The sequence below is a fragment of the Calliphora vicina genome, chromosome 4, assembly GCF_958450345.1.
Source record: "Calliphora vicina chromosome 4, idCalVici1.1, whole genome shotgun sequence".
Lineage (NCBI taxonomy): Eukaryota > Metazoa > Arthropoda > Insecta > Diptera > Calliphoridae > Calliphora > Calliphora vicina.
The window spans coordinates 10400257-10420015 of record NC_088783.1 but is presented as its reverse complement, the minus strand read 5'-3'; the positions used below and the strand labels follow the sequence as shown (position 1 = coordinate 10420015).

Sequence of the window (19759 nt, the reverse complement as noted above, 5' to 3'; positions counted from 1 at the left end):
AACACATATGTGAAAATGTTTACATAGCATTGGGAAAATGTTTTCAAAATTCAATCAATCGAAAGAAGAACACTAACTCAAAATTTTATGCATATCAAACAAAAAACTAAAATTTTGTGAAAATGAGCGAATTCATTAAATTGTGAATAAACTCAAAAAGGATCCATCACTTTTTATGCTCGATACTTCAATTTGTTGCCACTATACGTGGTTTTACGCTAAAATAATAAACCTTTACAATTACTGGCGATTTCTATTTTTCCTGATTTTTTTAATTAAAAAAAAAATTGGTATTTTCACATAAAAAATTTATTTTTTGCTTAAATTTTTTATTATAACTCGGAAACTACTGAGCCGATTGAAACACAATATATATGTGAAAATTTGTTTCAATCGAAAAAAGAACATACCAATTTTATCAAAAAAAATAAAAAACTAAAATTTTGTGAAAATGAGCGAATTTACTTAATTGTGAATAAATTCGAAAATAATCAATCACTTTTTATTGTTGATATCTCGTTTTATTCCCATTATATGTGGCTTTGCGACAAAGCAATAAATCTGAACAATTTCTGCCGTTTTCGATTTTTCATTATTTTTTTAAATCAAAAAAAAATGGTATTTTAACACAAAAAATTTATTTTTAGCTTTAATTTGTTATTATAACTCGGAAAGTACTGCGCCGATTGAAAATTTGTACATAGCATTGGATAAATGTTTTCAAAATTCAATCAATCGAAAGAAGAACATTAACTACTCAATTTTATGTATATCTAACAAATTAAATTTTGTGAAAATGAGCGAATTCACTAAATTGTGAATAAATTCGAAAAGTATCACTCGATATTTTTGCTCGATACTTCATTTTGTTTCTACTATATGTGGCTTTAGGATAAAGGAATAAACCTGAACAAGTTTTGCATTTTCGATTTTTCATGATTTTTATAAAAAAAATGTTTTGATATTTTCACATACAAAATTTATTTTTCGCTTCAATTTGTTATTATATCTCCGAAACTACGGAGCCGATTAAAACGAAATATATAAGCGGATTAAGGGTTATGTAAATCTCAACTTTCATAGGAATATTTTATTTCGGACTAGCCGTTTTTGCGTAATCATTAATTATGTTGAGAAAGGTCTAAAAATAATCACAATTTTACTTAAATATTTTTTAAAAAAAACTTTCCATAGAATTTAAAATTTGGACCATATTTGTACTACTGGAACTACAATACATCAAAATTGTGTAGTTGACTTTAATATTTTTTCTATTTTCTTGTCCTTTGTAATTTTAAAACTCAAATCCAAAGACGATATCGATTTTTTTTTTTCAAATTATTAGATATTTTGAATTTTTAATTTAACTTATGTATTTGCATTTAAATTTGTTTGTTTTTGCTCAACATCTTGTTCTACTCTTTTATATATTATTTTATCTTTATTTAAACTTTTAATAAATTGATTTCAGTTTTTTCGCTGGAAAAATTTATGTTGAACAAAGTTATTTTCTGAATGAATAGCACTTATTAGCATTTTGTATATTATACCTATTCAGCGTAGCTACATGCAGCAGCAACAAACATTAAAAGTTGCTGAATAAATCATTTTTTTTTTTATTTTAAGTTGCGGTAGTTATAAACATTTTAATGTGAAAGTATTAGTTTATGCTGCGTAGGTAAAATTTACACTTCACTGCATTTACTGCAACCAACAATTTTAGGTGAACGAGCGGAACTGTTTAAAATGGAAATATATTTTTTGGGTTTTTTTATTTGCGTAGCAAAGTATTCAAATTGTGTTCTAAATAGAGAAAAAAGAGGCAAAAAAATTGCCTATTAAATGGATAAAAGTGTATAAATTAAAAAAAAAAAAACTGTGTAAAAATAAATGAATAGGAGTTGCGAAACTGGCTGTTGTCAATTATAAATATTAATTTATAAATTGTTATGCAAAATACTTTTTATAAATTTGTTTCTTCTAAAAGCTAGAAGTTATATTCAATATACATTAAATATACATTTTTAAAGGCAATATCATGGACAGATCTTTAAATATAGTTCTTTATGAAATAAAGATTGAATTTAAAAAAATATCTATTTAAGTTGTACGATAAAGAGTTGAAAAGATTAATACAATTTACAAATTAAACCATTAAATGGTCTACAGGTGGTATGAGTAATATTTTTCAAAATAATAATAATAATTCACCTCTTTCTTTAAATAAGCCAATCATATTAATTATTATTTTGCACATAAATAATTTAAAAATAAACACTTCATTTCTAATTAAACATTATTAAATGTGTAATTTTCTGGATGTCCTGCTCTTTATAAAATACCACAACTAAATTAATTTGTCCCACAACCAACCTCTTGTCTCTCTAGAGTTTGCAATTATTGAGCTGAACATAAATAAATATAATAAACACTCAAAATGCAAAAAGAAAAAAATGAAACAAAAAGCGAATTAAGTTTATTTCATCATTATTATAAAAGTAGAAATATATCTAAAGGTAATTATCACATAATATCAATTAATTATAACAACCACCATCAGCAATTCGCAACACACTCACACACATCACTGAACACACTCTCTCTTACTGGTTTAATTTTGTTTGTCTTGGGTAAATATCCTGCAAAATATATTCATTTCCGTTTAATGATAGTTGCTTGATTTTTCTTTTTTTTTTTCTCTCTCTCAACAATCCCTTGCTCTACTACTATAGTAACTATATTTAATCACAGTTGCTCTTAACAATGTCTACTTGTTAGAGCTGTATAAAGAAATAGAATTAATCAAAATCCATTTATTTACTTTAACAACATTATAGAAAAAAAGTAAGAAAAGCTAGCAAAAAAATAAAAAGAAAAAAACAGAAAAATTATCTTTAAATATAAACCTCATGTGGTCGATTTACTCGTCTTTCACACACTCTCTCTCTATCTCTCATTAGTTCATTGGTTCAGTTTTCACTGTTTGCTGGAATTTTTTGATTTCCAGCCAGGCTTATTTACTTTAGCTACAACAAACAACAATCAGACAAAACAAAACGAACAAGTAAATTGTTTTTATTCTTTAGTTCTGTCTTATTTTATCTTTTGTTGTCTTCGAAAATTGTACTTCAGCTAAATTATTTTTGATTCAATGAATTTATCAGCATGAAAACCAACATTATTAAAGGATTTTCATGGATTTATGTTAGATGAGAGCAGTAGATCTTTGGGGTTTTTTAAATACACGCAGAGAAAAAACATAGTTGTGCTTGTATACAGTAGCCATTTCAAAATTTTTATAACATTTCTAACAATATTACAGTCACAGTAACTATTTTTATGATTGTGGTAACCATAATATGGTTATGTTAAGATTCACATGATTGTCGCAATCATAGTTATGGTTGCAGTAAACAAGTATATATTTGTGACAACCATTTATTTGAGATATTAAATGGTTACAGTAAACATTTTCAACTATATTTTCTCTGATCTTCATGGAGTAATAATGCCCCCAATTCATGGTCGTCAAAACCTTTTTGGCTGGCTTGGTCAGTCTTTGTCTTCCATTTGAAACCGATGAAACACATTAACCATAAGCTTCAGTGAGCAAACGGTATGCCTCAGTGGAACTTTCTTTTTTCAAATTAAAGAAATAAAGCAAAACTTCCCGAATATGATGCTTTGATGACAAAAAAATTTACGTTTTCGAAGCAATATAAAACCTTGTTTTCAATAACTAAGTGCGAATAAATCACAGATATGGATCCTTCAAAATGACTTACCTGCCAGGGCAACAAAATCGAAAAAATTTTAGAGGCTTTTTAAACCACTACACAATTTTGATGCATTGTGGTTCCAGTAGTACAAATTTGGTCCAAATTTTAAACTCTATGGAATTTTTTTTTTTTAAATTTTTTTGTATAATTGTGAATTTTTTTTAGAAGTTTCTCCACATAACTTATGATAACTCAAATACGGTTAATCCGATATTATTAAAATGAACTTAGAAAAGTTTAAATTTACATAACTTTTAATCCGTTTATATATTGCGTTTTAATCCGCTCAGTAGTTTCGGACTTATAATAACAAATTTAAGCAAAAAATATACTTTTTACGTGAAAATAGCAAATTTTTTTGTTTTAAAAAACTCATGAAAAATCGAAAACTGCAGAATTTGTTAAGGTTTATTACTTTATCACAAAGCCACATATAATAGCAATAAAATGAGATATCGATCATAAAAATCGATTTATTCTTTTCAAAGTTATTCACAATTAAATGAATTCACTCATTTTCACAAAATTTAATTTTTTTGTTTGATATACATAAAATTGAGTAGTTAATGCTCTTCTTTCGTTTGATTGAATTTTGTAAACATTTTTCCCATGCTATGTACAAATTTTTACATATATATTGCGTTTCAATCGGCTAAGTAATTTCGGAGTTATAATAACAAATTGAAGAAAAAAATATATTTTTTCTGTGAAAATATCAAATTTGTTTGTTTTAAAAAAATGATGAAAAATCGAAAACGGCAGAAATTGTTCAGATTTATTACTTTATCGCAAAGCTACATGTAATAGGAACAAAATGAGATACAGTCCATAATAATCTATGGATTATTTTCGATTTTATTCACAATTATTCACAATTCAGCATATTTTAAGAAAATTGTATATGCTTACAAGCGTGTACTTTGAGTTGAAATTTTACATATGTTTTGTTATTGTAACACAAATTTTAACAAAAACAAAACACAAGTAAAATGTACACTCAAAGTACACGCTTGCACGCACATACAATTTTCTGAAACTTAGCGAATTCACTGAATTGTGAATAATGTGCTGTTTTTCTATAGCGAACGAGTGCTTTGAGTGGACGTTTTACATGTATTTTGTTTTTGTTACAATAACAAACCACATGTTAAATTTCCACTCAAAGCACTCGTTCGCTATAGAAAAACAGCACATACATAAATAAGAAAAGAATCAGTCGATTTGTATGATCGATATCTCATTTTCAAGTGAAAAATATATGTTTTGCTTCAGTTTGTTATTATAACTCCGAAACTACTAAGCCGATTAAAACGCAATATATAAATAGATTAAAAGTTATGTAAATTTGAACTTTTCTAAGTTTACTTCAATAATATCGGACTAAACATTTTTCGCAATTTTTGAAAAAAAAAAAAATTTTAAAAAATCTATTCATAGAATTCAAAAAATTTTACCATTTTTCTACTTAGGTGACCATGATGCATCAAACATATATAGTGGTTAGTGAAGCCTTTTTTTGCTGTTGACTTGTGTTATAAATCTCGCATTTTTAAGTCATACACCTAACATTTGGCCATATGTTCTTAACATTTTATACACCCAGCGAACAAATTAATACATCCGTGTACGATTTGACACCAGTCGGTGTGAATAGTGTATTTACCCCGTATGTGTACAAATTGTATACGAACGGTGTCATTTTGACAACGAAAAAATTACACCATTCCGTTGCTGAATTGACACCATCCGTTGTCGATTTGACACCGTTCGTGTACGATTTTATAACAGACCGTTGACAATATGTCACCGTTCGTGTACGATTTGACACCAGACCGTTGTCAATTTGATACCGCACCGTTGTCAATTTGATACCATACGTTGTCGATTTGATACCGTTCGTGTACGATTTGGTAATTAAAATAAATAATAATTTCTTTATTTTTTACATTTATTTTTCAATACAATAAGAATAAATACTTAAATATAAAATATGTACATATCAAAAATTCCATGTTTAACTGTGGCAAAACATTGGTGTCTATTGTCGGAGTTCCTGTATGTGAAATTTCAAATAGCATCCCTAATGGTGGCACTTCCCTTATGTCCTCTTTCTAAAAAATAAAATAAATACTTATTATATTCTACATCGCTGTTAATTATATATACATATAACTCTACTTACCTTTTAAATGTACAAAACCTGTAGGCATATTTATTGTTTCCAGGAATTTTTGGAGTTGTGTATCGTCACAGGATTTGGTGATATTCTCACTGCCTAGATCTTCATCTGCAGCAGCACAAATTCCCTATTAAACACAATTTTGCTATCTTTTATATTTTGGTTTTTAAACCATTTATTTACTTCACTTTTATCCATTATATTTATTAAAATTTTTTAATGTAAATAATAAAGTTGAGATGTATCAGCGAATAATTTAACAACATTGCGTTGTCGATTCGTACCCGTTTGTTATCAAATTGTAAACGTACGGAGTCAAAAAAAAGTGATACTGTATGGTGTCAAAATGACACCAACCGTTGTCGATTTTGCAATGTCGTTTTTCCCTCAGTGTAGGATATTCTATTTAAGCATCTAGAGTCTGTGGCCTTTTCACACATACCAATGTCTTCAACGATCAACAGAGTCAAAAAGAATGACGATCCGTTACCTAGTCTTCGATATACTGTATCTGAAAGTGGACCAAACTACCTGAAAGTGGTCTGTTTGTCGAACACTGAAAACCAGTAAATTTTGAAGGACTATATCATCTGAAACAAAAATCTGATTGTAATAATAGTAGCATATTTGAAATCGCTGGAAATTTCCTGTAAAATACGTTATTCTCTGGTGTTTTAAAATGAAATAACCTAAGCTTCGATTTAAGATGGTACAATAACAATTTGGTATAGAACACCCTAATACCTTTTTAAGTTTCGAGGGTGTTGAACTAAGCTAAATTAGATATTACCATGCGATTTTGTAATAATGACAACAATAATGATTACATTTTCTTTAAACCACTACAATCCTTAATTAAACTTGGAGTGAGTAAAGTTGTTGTTTGGTTTTAAATTGTTAAACACATAAAGTGCTGTTAAAATACGTATGTATGTACTTTTAACCAGCAGCTGTTAGTTATTTTAAGCACAAATTTATAGTTTGTTGTTTTCTTTATATTGCAAGTATGTAGTTTAATTGTATTTATTTAAGAAATGTTATATAAAATATCGTTCTCCAGATTATACAAAAAATATCTTTAAATATTAAGTTGTATGACTGTGTATATTGTACGAGTATATACATTAGGGCAATAACATTTTTGCAAATATCAAAATGTCCGTATCATAGTCGAATAGACCATTGAAAGTTATTTTAAAAAATGGTATTACTTTTTAGCGGTTGTCGCATAATAAAAAAAGTAATAAAAATTTTAGAAAAAATTGTCTTTACAAAAACGTTTTTGTTGGTTAAAATTTTATTCCAAAATGACCCGAAAAATATGTTATCATAAATAATACAACATTTGCCATTGCGTGATTATAGGCCCAATATTTGGTTATATCCCTAATGTACATATATGTCTGTCTGTCTCTTAGTCTGCATTGTGTATCTCTTTGTGTAAAGAGAAACCTTTATGAAATGTTCTTTATTTATTGTGTTGTAGTTGCTGTTGTAGTTGTTTTGTTATTGTTTGTATTTTAATGCGTGTTAAATTCAATTAAATTACATCTTAAATAACAAAGTGTTGTTTAATTTATAATACAACAACACAAGAGCATAACAACAACAGAAGCAGCAGCGGCAGAAGCAAGCAAGAGCAACAACATAATAACGTACATATATGGAACAAAAAGTGCTTCAATTCAATAATAAATGAACGAACAAATGGATAGATGGATGGATGGATGAATGGCTGAATGAATGAGGGAATGAAAGAGACTGAATGTTGTTACATAAAGTAATTATAAACAAGTAGACAATCACAATGGCAACAACAACAACAACAAAAAGAGCAACATCAAGAAATAATGATAATAATTATAATAAACAGTCAATGTCTAACCATAAAAGTATGCAATGGAAATATTTTAAGAGATAATACAAAATACAGTTATTGAGTGGGTTCCCAATCACCATACAAAGGACACCTTTGTCTAGTCTTGTATCCAATGCTCTAAACAAATTCTTAGAATAAACTTTTTGAACTACAGCCAATTTAAGCTTATATTTAATAATCGCTTTAATAATACCTAACCCCATTTTCTCTGGTTATTTGTTTTCGTGACGATATGCTGACAGTTCTCAAACTAAAAATATTATATTAAGTAGAAGTATATCGTTACGAAAAACGATAACCAGAGATTGAGAAAATGGGGTTTAATATTGTTATTTAATTAAAAAAAAGTGAATTTTGATGGCCGCACACTGTTTGTTAAAATAAAACATGTAACAAGCCATACATACAAGCATATATGTATTTACCACCACTACTATGGCAACAACAAGTACTTTACAATGAACATAATTCTTATATGCTGAAGTTTCTGTACAAGCATTTACATACAAGTGCTACATAACAATCATGTATACTTACTAGGATGGTTCGAATAATAATAATAATTATAATAATGTCGATGTTCCACTAATACGGGATTTCGTTTCTCTTTTGGATTTGGTTTTACTCCACCCCTCTTGCCAACAAAATCATAAAATCATGACTTAAAGGATATCTTAAAGGATAATCATGATATAAAGGATTCCTTTTTACTATCATTCTGTGCTTAAAACCGATCATAGATATAACCAGAATATCGGCGCACAGTGGCTCAGGATGGTTTTTCATCGGCCAAAAATCTGTAACTTATGAACCGACAGGGATATTTTTTTTGCATTTTTCTCCAGTTTTAATTTCATTAAAATCGGTCAGCAGTTGAGAAATTTAAAGCTAAAGTTGAAATTTAATTGTTTATAGCATTTAGTATGAAAATGAGGATTTTTGTTTGTTTTTTGCATCAACTTTACATATACAAAAGTTATATGCTGATAAAAACAAGTAAGAACATTCGGTCAGGCCCGACCATATAATACCCTACACTATAATTTATTTTTGTGAATGATTTTCAGTAGAGGTCATTATATGGGAGTTATGACTAATTATAGACCGATCGCCATGAAATTAATTCATATGATTTATGTGAATGTTATTGTTGCTGAATTTTATGTTTATATCAACATTTTTATGAGATTTGTGCTCGTTAAAGTGATTTTATTAAGCGGGCTTTATATGGGAGCAGGGCTGCCAGATGAATTTGGGAAAAAATCGTCAATATCCCGATAAAAAAGACAAAAATCGTCATTTCGAATTTTAAAAATCGTCAAAAAAATCGGAAAATTAAAAAGGTAAAGAATTCTAACAGGAATTTTAAATTTCTATTTAAAAAGTGAACGAAAACATCACATTTATCAAAAAACATATCTTAAAATTGAAGTTTATAAATAAGGGATCACTAAAATAAAAAAGTAAAGCTCAATTTAATTATAATTTAATTATAAATAAAACACAAAATAGAATTTAATGTCTATAATCTTTATATGACCCGAATGAACAATATCTGACATTACTTTTTTAATATAATTTCATTAAAATATAGCATTTGGTCCATTATTTGGAAGGTAATAATGCCTGAGATTAAAGCATAAATTCAAGCTTGGCGGTTTCAATTGATGTTATTATATTCTGAATAAATTTTGTCAAAATAGAAAAAGGTGCTTTAGAATTTTTACGTTTTATTTCAGTAATTTATTTACAAAAATTGATTTAAAATCTAAAAATTTTAATTGACAAGTTAAAAATCTAAATATTCACCAACAAAATGAGAAAATTCTTTAACTATTTCATAAAATAGTACCATATTTTCATAATGCTGAAAATCGTCATTTTCGAGAAAGAAATCGTCAAATCGTCAAATTGCTATTTTTGAAACCAAAAATCGTCAAAATGACGATAAATCGTCAAATCTGGCAGCTATGTATGGGAGCTATGACCAATTATGGACCGATCAACATTAAATTAGGTCGTGTGATTTATGTCTATATGAAAGTTATTTATGTTGAATTTTGTGTGTATACCAGCATTTTTAAGAGATTTTTGAACGTTAAAGATATTTTCGGAAGCGGACATTATATGGGAGCTATGACTAATTATAGACCGATCGCCACCAAATTAGGTCGTATGATTAACATCTATATCGAAATTATTTCTGTTGAATTTTATGTTTATGCCACCATTTTTAATAGATTTATACTCGTTAAAGTGATTTTCGGAAGCGGGCCTTATATGGGAGCTATGTCTAATTATGGACCGATCGCCACGAATTATGGCTGTGTTATCTATGTCTATATAAAGTTTATTTCTGTTGAATTTTAAGTGTATACCAACATTTTATGCTGGTTAAAGTGATTTTCGGAAGAAGGCCTTATATAGGAGCTATGGCTAATTATGTACCGATCATCATAAGACTAGGTGACATGACTGCCATATATATAACTTATTTCATGTGAAATATGTGAAGATTCCTATACAAATTAAACATTTATAACCGATAAATTCCAATTTTTGGATCACATTTGCATGGGGACTAGGTGAAATAATGGACCGATTGCAGCCAGTTTCAATTGGTTTCGTCCTGGAGCGGAAAAAACTGTATATACCAAATTTTAACGCAATGTCTTCAAAATTGCTATTTTTATTTTACCTGTTCACAGTACAAGTATGAGCAGGTAAAATAAAAATAGAAAAATTGTTGGGAGTAATTTCATTCAAATGAAAAAAGTGTTGTACAGATAGGTCAAAACAGTGTTAAAGAGGACACTTTCGCCTTTCTTCTGGTAGTAAAATTTGTTTAACCCCCTTTTACCCTAAGGAGATCTATTTCACTAAAATTAAAATTTGACTAAAATATAGTACCAGAGAATAAATAAAATACATCATACCAGTTCTTAAAGACTATTATCCTACCAACATAGCAAAAAATTCAGCCAATTATCGATAATAGTTTGCGAGGAATGATAATTTACTTTTGATTAAATTTACAAAAATCATTTTTTTTTTATAAAATAACATAAAATATCTGTCATTAGCAGTATGACACGTCTACAATTTCCCTTATTTTTATCTGCCTGAGATTAAATATGTTTACTATTGAATGGCATTACAATTTTTGAAATCGGTGTTAACAAAAAATTCTGAGCCACCGTGCGGCGTAAACTTAAGTTTAGCTAAAGCTAAACCTTAGTTTTTTTCAATCCAGGACACCATGTGGACAGCCTTATATTGCCTAACCTATATGGCTACTTCGGAAGCAGTAGAGATTTATAAATATATGAATACATAAAGAAATTGTCAAATAAAAAACATTGCTTACCTGATTTTTGTTCCAGTGTTAGCAAGTTACTGAACAAAATTTTAGTATTTTACAAGTTTTTTTAAAAAAAATATCAGAAACTACATCCTGTCTGTCTCCAAACTAGCCTACCACCCTAATAACAAAGTTTATTATATCATACATCCTGTCATTCAGCCAACCGTTTTGTCCGTCTTCTTTAAAAAAAAATGTTTGTCTGTGTTTTTTCCTCGGTTTCTTTATCTTTTTTGTTTGTTGTTTGTTGTGTAATCTGTATTAATGGAATTGTATTTCAATTTTCATCTTTTATTTCTTTACTTTAATGACTATTTTACTTATTTTTATTAAATTTTTTATGTTTGATGCATGTTGCACTCAGCTGCACATACAGCTGCTTGTACTCGCATGTAAGTACCGAGTAAAACATGTACTTTGTAGCTATTGAATAATGTCCAGTTTTTTTCGCTCCCCCCCAAAGTATGCAATAATTTATATCATCATTTCATAGTCATTGCTGGCTGCCATCGTTATGTATTGCTCTTTTGCTGTAGTTTTTCTCAAACACACATGCATATTTATCATTCGTGCTGATTACATTTGTATGAGTTGGCTTGTAATCATTTGCCACAGTTTCAAGTGTAGACCGTCTCATTTATGTCATCATGTATAATCTTTAAAATGTAAATAATTAAGGGTAATCACAGTTAAATATAGAAGATTTTAGAAATTAATGATTTGTAGTTGTATATGTTAGAAATTACATGGACAATTACATTTGTATAAACTACACTATGAGCGATATTAAAACCTTGAACACTTTATCAATGTCCCTAAGTGGATGAATATAGTCAGAAGTCCAATAGACGAATTAACAATAATATAAATATGATAAATTTTCAGCAACATTAGGCCTTCCTTTTTGTAATATATTCGTAATAAAAACCCCCATCTTCACAGACCTCATTCTTTGTTTTATTTAAATTGTTATTAGGTAACAATAAAAAAGGCCAGTTGTAAGTTTTTTTATGGCTTATGGACAATCACAGCACAACATAATGAAATTTATTAATGAATCATAAAAAACTTTTTAGACTGTCCAAAATATTTTTTGCTATTTTTCCTTTATTTTTTCTGAAGAGAAAACCGTACAAAATTATGAGTTTTATTATAAATTTCATAAAACTTAGTTGCCGTTTAATTATTCTTTTTGTTTACAGCTTAACCAGCTAAACAGCAAAACCATTAAAAAGCGAACTGCTTAAAAGTGGTTTAATAAATATTTTATAAACATTTAAACATGTTTGTAATTGGTCATAAAAAAACAACTAAAATTTTATGGTTTGACTTAATTAAACTAATAAAATATTTAATATATTGTATATTTTTGATGTTAATTGCTACTATTTCATTAAAATTAGCTTTGCTTACAATTCTCTTTAACAAACAGTTAAGTTAAACAGGGAAATTTTAATGTTAAAAGGACATCGAATAAAAAAAGGGAAAGTCATATAATAGACATAAACTAAGCACTTTTAAATGCTTTAAAGTAAAAAAATCTTTGTTTGGCCAAATCCATAATATATTTGCTAAATTTAATGTTTGTCTAGAATTCTTATAAAAATTTCTATCTATATTCATTAATTTAAACTCCAGCTATAGCTGGAGAAAAAACCCAACTCCCAACTAAATTATATTGAAAAAAAAAGAAAAAAACTTAAAAGTATACAGGTGTTTCGTGAAGTAATGTGGTTTTAAAATGAAATTTTTCAAACTCATACAAGTTCATTTTTTATATTGTTCAAACGAAAATGTTCTCGTACTTGAAACTTAAACTTTTCTACTCATGCGAGCAAAACAGCAAAAAAAAAGTAAAAAGTATTTGAAATGATAAATGACATGTTTGGGTTTCAAAGGTCTTGTCTTTTAAAGTGAAAAAAAGTAGATGAAACAGTAACAACTTAAATAAAAGGGGTATAAACATTATTATTACCCACTCATCAGCTGCAAATATTTCTTTTACTCACATTTTATTTACTACTTTAGAAAAATGTTCTCTCGTTGTAACATTTAAATTTAGTTTTGATGAATATTAATTGTATTGTAAAACAAATTTCTACACTTTTTTTTCTTCTAAATATTGTATAAATTCTACAAATGACAATTATTGTAGCAGAGAATTCCTTATGATATTAAAAGCTTTTGGGTTTTTATTTATTTTTGCTTGAACAAAAATTAAACCAATTTGTAGCTGGCTTATAAATTCAACCTGACCCAAACAGCTAATACTCAAATTGTTTAATAAAACTTAAGTTATGAAAAGATACAAAAAAAAAAAATAAAAGAAAATCTTAAAAGATAAGAATTTCCATCAATGATTTGCCTAAAATATTTCATCATTAATCATACAGATGAATGATTTTTCTCAACTGTTTTGACATGAATGTGTATCAGTTTGTGTGTGTTTGGAACAAAAAAGATTCCCGAAACTTGTAAATGTGGAAAAAGATGTGCTTTTGAATAATCACAGCTGTGCTCTAATGTAAAAAACCCCTGTTGAAAACTATGCCGCGGCATATTTTTAGGTGGAGGATGATTTCTCTGTTTAAATATGAGTTATTTTATTATGTTTTTGTTTGTTCTTTTTTTTGCCAAAATTTTGTGAATAGAATGGAAAATTTTCACATTTTTGTCCGTATAAAATGTTTCCAGTTTAAAGGATAAAATGAAAAAAAGGGAAATATGGTATGTGAAGCATATGTAATAAATACATATAAATTTGTTTAAAATGTATGAGTAGATAAGAAAATATATTCTTTTCATGACGTCCCCCACGACTCGTAGTATATCAGGACGGATGCATATATATAATGGATATTTATCTTAGCCTTATTTTCTATTAAATCAAACGTCCATCTATCATACTTACAACCGAAGTCCAACACCGAAATAAAATATTCTTTTTCTGAAAGTTTTTCATTGTTATAAGCATTAGGTATTCAAAATCAGCAAAATTGATTAAATATCGAATGGACAGTGGACTTGTATGCATTTTATACAAATTTAAGTGAAGTGGTACTTATTCGAAACAGTCGAATACTCTAATAAGAGATCTAGCTCTGTTACTTTATTGAACACTTTTATTAGTGTCATGCATGAAACCGACGACAAAAGCTCACGTAATAATTTTCGTTTAATTTCATAAATTTCAATCGTTTCAACTTACTTTTATATCCATTCGCGAATATGAAATCGCTAACTTTTATTAGTTTCATACTTGGAAGAAGCAATTGAAACCATTATCTATCAATTGTTACAACTTTGATGCCCATTCACACACACAAAAGGATTTTTATACCAAGTGCTTGCAACAGATTTTGAAATTTGATATTAACTTGAGGGTGGTTTGAAATCAGACACTTTCTGAAATCAATTGAGAAAAAAGTGGTAATAAGTCTGTATCTTCTAAACAACTAGTTCAATTTTATTTTGGGATTTCAAAGCTCATACAAAATTCTCGTCTGGTATTAAAGACAACTATAATTCAGATTAATTCTAATAAGCATTTTTATGACTTAAAAGTGCGGGATTTACAATAGATGGCGGATATTTTGAACGCGGTTTTTGTTTGCAATAAATTATATGTCATTTTGAAGGCTACATATCTGTCATTTATTCTCACTTAGTTATTAAATAGTAAAATGTAAATAACAATGTATTTTTAGCTTTGAAAATATCGAATTTTCATATGCGGAAAGTTTTGCATTACTTCTTTAATTTGAAAAAAAGTGCTGCTAAAGCTCACCTATTGCTCACCAAAGCTTATGGTGAATGTGTTTCATCGGATTCAATGTGCGAGAGATGGTTTTGATACGGAAGACAAAGATCAACCAGACCAGCCAAACAAGTTTGAATTAGGGCAATTACTCCATGAAGATCGTTGTAAAATTCTACAACAGCTTGCAAAATCATTGAGAGTTACTAAAGCAGCAATTTCAAAACGTTGTCGAGCAGCAGGATTTATCCAAAAACAGGGAAATAGGATACCATACGAATTGAAGTTGAGAGACCTTGAAAGACGATTTTGCGATGAAAAATTAATCCACTACGTTAATCCGAAGATCCCGTATTTGATGCCTGCCCATCCAGGCGAATCGACACCATATCCATGGCGCTATTACGAGCAGCCAGACCACCGCAGCAAAAATTAACCGAACACAACTGATTTGTTAAAGCAAGCATTGGCCGAAGAATGCTCAGAATTTGTGGCCAGGCACAAATCTGGAATATTCCATCATCACAACACTCGAACGTATGTTGCAATACCTGTTAAAAACTATTTAGAATGAAGATGTTGGAATGTTTTGCCTCACCCGCTTTATAGTCTAGACCTTGCCCCGTCCAACTACTATTTGTTTCGATTGAAGCAGATCGCTCTCTCTGGAATACGCTTCACTTTGGAAAAGAGTATCGGATATTGGCAGTGAGCAGTTCTTTTGGCTAGGAATTCATATATTGCCACAAAGATTAGAAAATGTCATAATGGTTAATATTTTGAATAAATTTATATTGTACAAATGTTTCAAAATAAAATCTAAAAATGTGAAAAAAATCCCGCATTTTTAACTTATACACCCACTATTTCAATATACATATATTTAAGATTTGTATTTAAGTCATACACCCAATATAATTTGTAAACAAATTTAAAAACTACACGCAGAAAAAAAAATATAGTTGGGCATGGTTACTGTAACCATTTAAATAGTGTAACAAGATTTTTAACAATATTAAATCACAGTAACTATTTACATGATTGTGGTAACCATAATATGGTTAATTTATGATTCACATGATTGTATCAACCATATATATGGTTACAGTAAACAAATATATGTTTGTGGCATTTAAACTATAAGATAAATATTCTGAATTTCTTTACTTTCCTACTTACTTAATAACAAAGTTTCATTAATTGAAATTGGTTCATGAATATACAAACTGTAAAAAGTTTTCCAAACCAGAGGTGGTTGAGTTTGACACCCTGTACCTTAAGAGAATGCTCACAAATTTAATTTTCTTAATAGCCTATGACCTTGCAATTGGTCTTGTTGTTTAGAAGATTAAAATTTATTTATGTCTTAATAAAACAAAGTATTAACATTAACTATTGATTTGTTGTAATTATTCAAAATTCAAACAATCATTCAAAGAAATGTTAAAATTTTAAATGTCATTACTTTTTCTCTTATGTAACTGATTAGGGCAATGATAAATATTATAGATGAATTATATGAATTTCCATTATATTAAAATGTAAATAATTTCTAGGATCTTATATAAATATTTCCAAGTTTTACCACAAGTGCTGGTAAATGGTTGATTTACTTATCAAAAATTTCCCCAAAAGCAATTTCTTTACTTATAACTCATCTCTATCAATTTTAGATTCCCTAGAAGAGCTTTTAATTAACTAACTTAATTGCCCTATGATTTTGCTTTTAACAACCATCTCTCAACTTGCTGAAACATAAAGTAATTTGTAAATTATTAAAACCCAAAAGAAAGTACTCAGCAACAACAAAACTAAATTTCTTCTACATTTAATTAATTAAATTTTATTTACATAACAAAACTTTTTTTTTTTTGCATAGTGGCTGAATTGTTTGGTTTGGTATGGTTTTTTCTTACTACTTTTGTTGGTTTGCTGCTTTAACAGAGGTAGCAAGGAAACGGAAGCGGATTTAGCAACGTCAGCAGCAAACAATATTATTATTTAGTATAATACCTACACATAACAATTCCTTTACACACCAAATAATCACTCAAACTTACTTATGTATTCTTACAACTATTTTTCTACTGAGTTGGCATGCAAAATTTCCAACTATTTTTCAGGATTTTGGCAGTTTGGTATGTTAGTGCTAGGGGTTTACAAAGTGTAGTTAAATTTGTTCCAATATTTTTTAAATTTATTTGCCTTAAACGCTACTCACCCTCCAGTATTATGTTTTTTTTTAGCTGGCTTGTTGTAGTTTGTATTAGTGTTGTTAACACATACAATGTCTGCTGCTGTATAGATCCCCCTCACATTTCTATAAATGCATTTAAAGTTTACTACTACAATTACAATTGCAACTAGCACAGCTGCCACTGCTACTACAACTACTACACACTATTTTGCATGTAGTATAAGTAAAACTACAAACAATTTTTAACCAATAGTTTACAGCACTATGCTGAGTCTGTTTTATTTAGTTACAACCCTATTTGAACTTTTCAATTCAATTCTTTTCACTTAATACAACTGCAACCTCCACATTAACCATTCATTGATATTGATGGCAGTAGGCAGCCAGCTTAACTCCCACATTTGCTTTCTACATCTCGTTGCTAAAATATAGCATCCTTTCTTAGCTATGTAGGTATATATATGTAAGTGTGTTTGGTTGTGTGAATTTTTCGAATAAATTTTTGTGTGAAAATAAAAACGAAAATTTAATTTCCGTTTTTCTGTTGCATTTGAACTTATTTAAATCAAATTTCAACTCTTGCAACCACTGCAATGTCTAAGTTTGATTATTTTTCTCTTTCACTCTTCAACTGCTGCTGAATGCTGTTACCCCAGTTTTAAATGTACATACTCGTAAATAGATGTTTGAACTCTTTTTTATTTTTGTATATATATATATGTATGTGTGTGTGTGTTCTGAAGTTGCTGAAGTGTCTGTGTCTGTTTAACGGGTAAAAAGTAAAACAATTTTCTACATGAAAATTTCATTTTTAAATTAAATTTATATTTAACTTAGGAAAACTTTGTAAATGAAAGAGGTATGGGCTAAACTTATTATAATTTAAAGGTAAATTAACCCTTTATATTGTCTTTAATGATAAAAAGTCAATCATACACTGTTTGTAATCATATTTGGGTAATGATTGTCATTTAATTAAATAGACTTCCATTATAACAGTCACCACTCTGGAGATATGCCTCCCATACACAAAGAAAAAACATGGTTGTGGGGACCATTATTGAACAGCGTTATATAGTAATGATTGATTACTGTCATATCATATTATGGTTCATATATGACCATTATATCACTTATGTGTAGTTTAAAAAATATCATAATATGTTCCTACTTAACCATAATTTAATTCCAAGTTAATCATATTATGGTTCACTCATCATATTATTACTCTTTAACCATAATATGCTTATATAATACTTGATTATAGCTGTAAACATAACTGTATTATGATTAAACCCAACCATATTATGATTTCAGCTGAATCATAATATGATTACATGACTTTTGTTTTGAAAATTTGTACAAAATAAATTATTGCCCAAAGAACTGCTCAGCTTTTGCGCACAAGAACGAATCAAGACAATATCGGGTACCCTGTTCCAAAGTAAAGAAAGCGTAAACCAGAGACGGCGTTCTGCTGCAATCGAAAAAAGTATTAGTCGCACGGGACACTGTCTGCACTATAAAGCGGTTGAGGCAAAACTTCCCAACCACTTCATTCTAAATAATTTTTAACATGTATTCCAACATGTGGCTGAGCATTGTCGTTTTGAAATATTGCGGTTTCATTCTGGGCGTTTTTCGGCAAATGCTCGCTTCAAACGAATCAGTTGCGTTTGATACAGGTTCTCTATGATGGTCTGTTCAGATTTCAGCAGCCCATAATAGATATGACCTTTTTGGTCCAACCAAATACAGAGCATTATCTTAGCGCCATAGATATTTAGCTTTGATATCAATTTGGCTGGTCAGTCGGGCTTCACATACGATCTTTTACGCTTCGGGATGAATCCATTTTTCGTCTCAAGTAATAATTCGGTGCAAAAATGATTTTCTTTTACAGCGCAGAAGCAGCATTTCAGACATACAAAATCGTATTTTAAGGTCTTTCAGCCCAATTGCTAACTGAGTAGCTCCCAATAATTTTGCAAGCTCTTATTGAGTTTGGTAACAATCCTTGGTCTTCAAACTTTTTTGCTGGCCTGGCCGATCTTTGACCGCACATTGAAATCGATGGACTACATTCACCATAAGCTTTGTTGATCCATCGCTATGCTTCAGCAGCACTTTTTTTTAAATTAAAGATGTTAAGCAAACTTTTCCATATATGGCGCTTTGTTTGCACAAAATTCAATATTTTCGAAGCACAAAAAACTTTTTTGTTGACAATACAATCTTCAATAACTAAGTGGGAATAGATGACAGCTATGTAACTTTCAAAATGACGTACAAATTATTAAAAACCAAAACCGAGTTCAAAAGATGCGGTGGGATTTACAATAACCGCATTTTTAAGTCATATATCCAATAACACTGTGCTAGTTGACAAAACTGTCAAGCGGGGCATCCGGTGGGTTAAAATAATTCGAGTACGTTATTTCGAAAATGGAGGAGGTTGCACTACATATATTCGCGTAACTCAAAAACGGTTTAGTTTATTGAATAAACTGTAAAAATTCCGCAATAAAATTACCATTAAGTAAGAGTTAACACTTTTTTCATCTGCGCAGTCGTTTTTGAAATATTTCGAATTTCTTTTCGTATTTA

At 29.0% G+C, this 19759-nt stretch overlaps 1 protein-coding gene across 4 annotated transcripts in view; it reads left to right on the top strand.

Moving 5' to 3' along the window:
- Window positions 1-19759, top strand: part of mmd (mind-meld) — a 453937-nt gene that overhangs the window by 197801 nt on the left and 236377 nt on the right. The window lies entirely within an intron of this gene.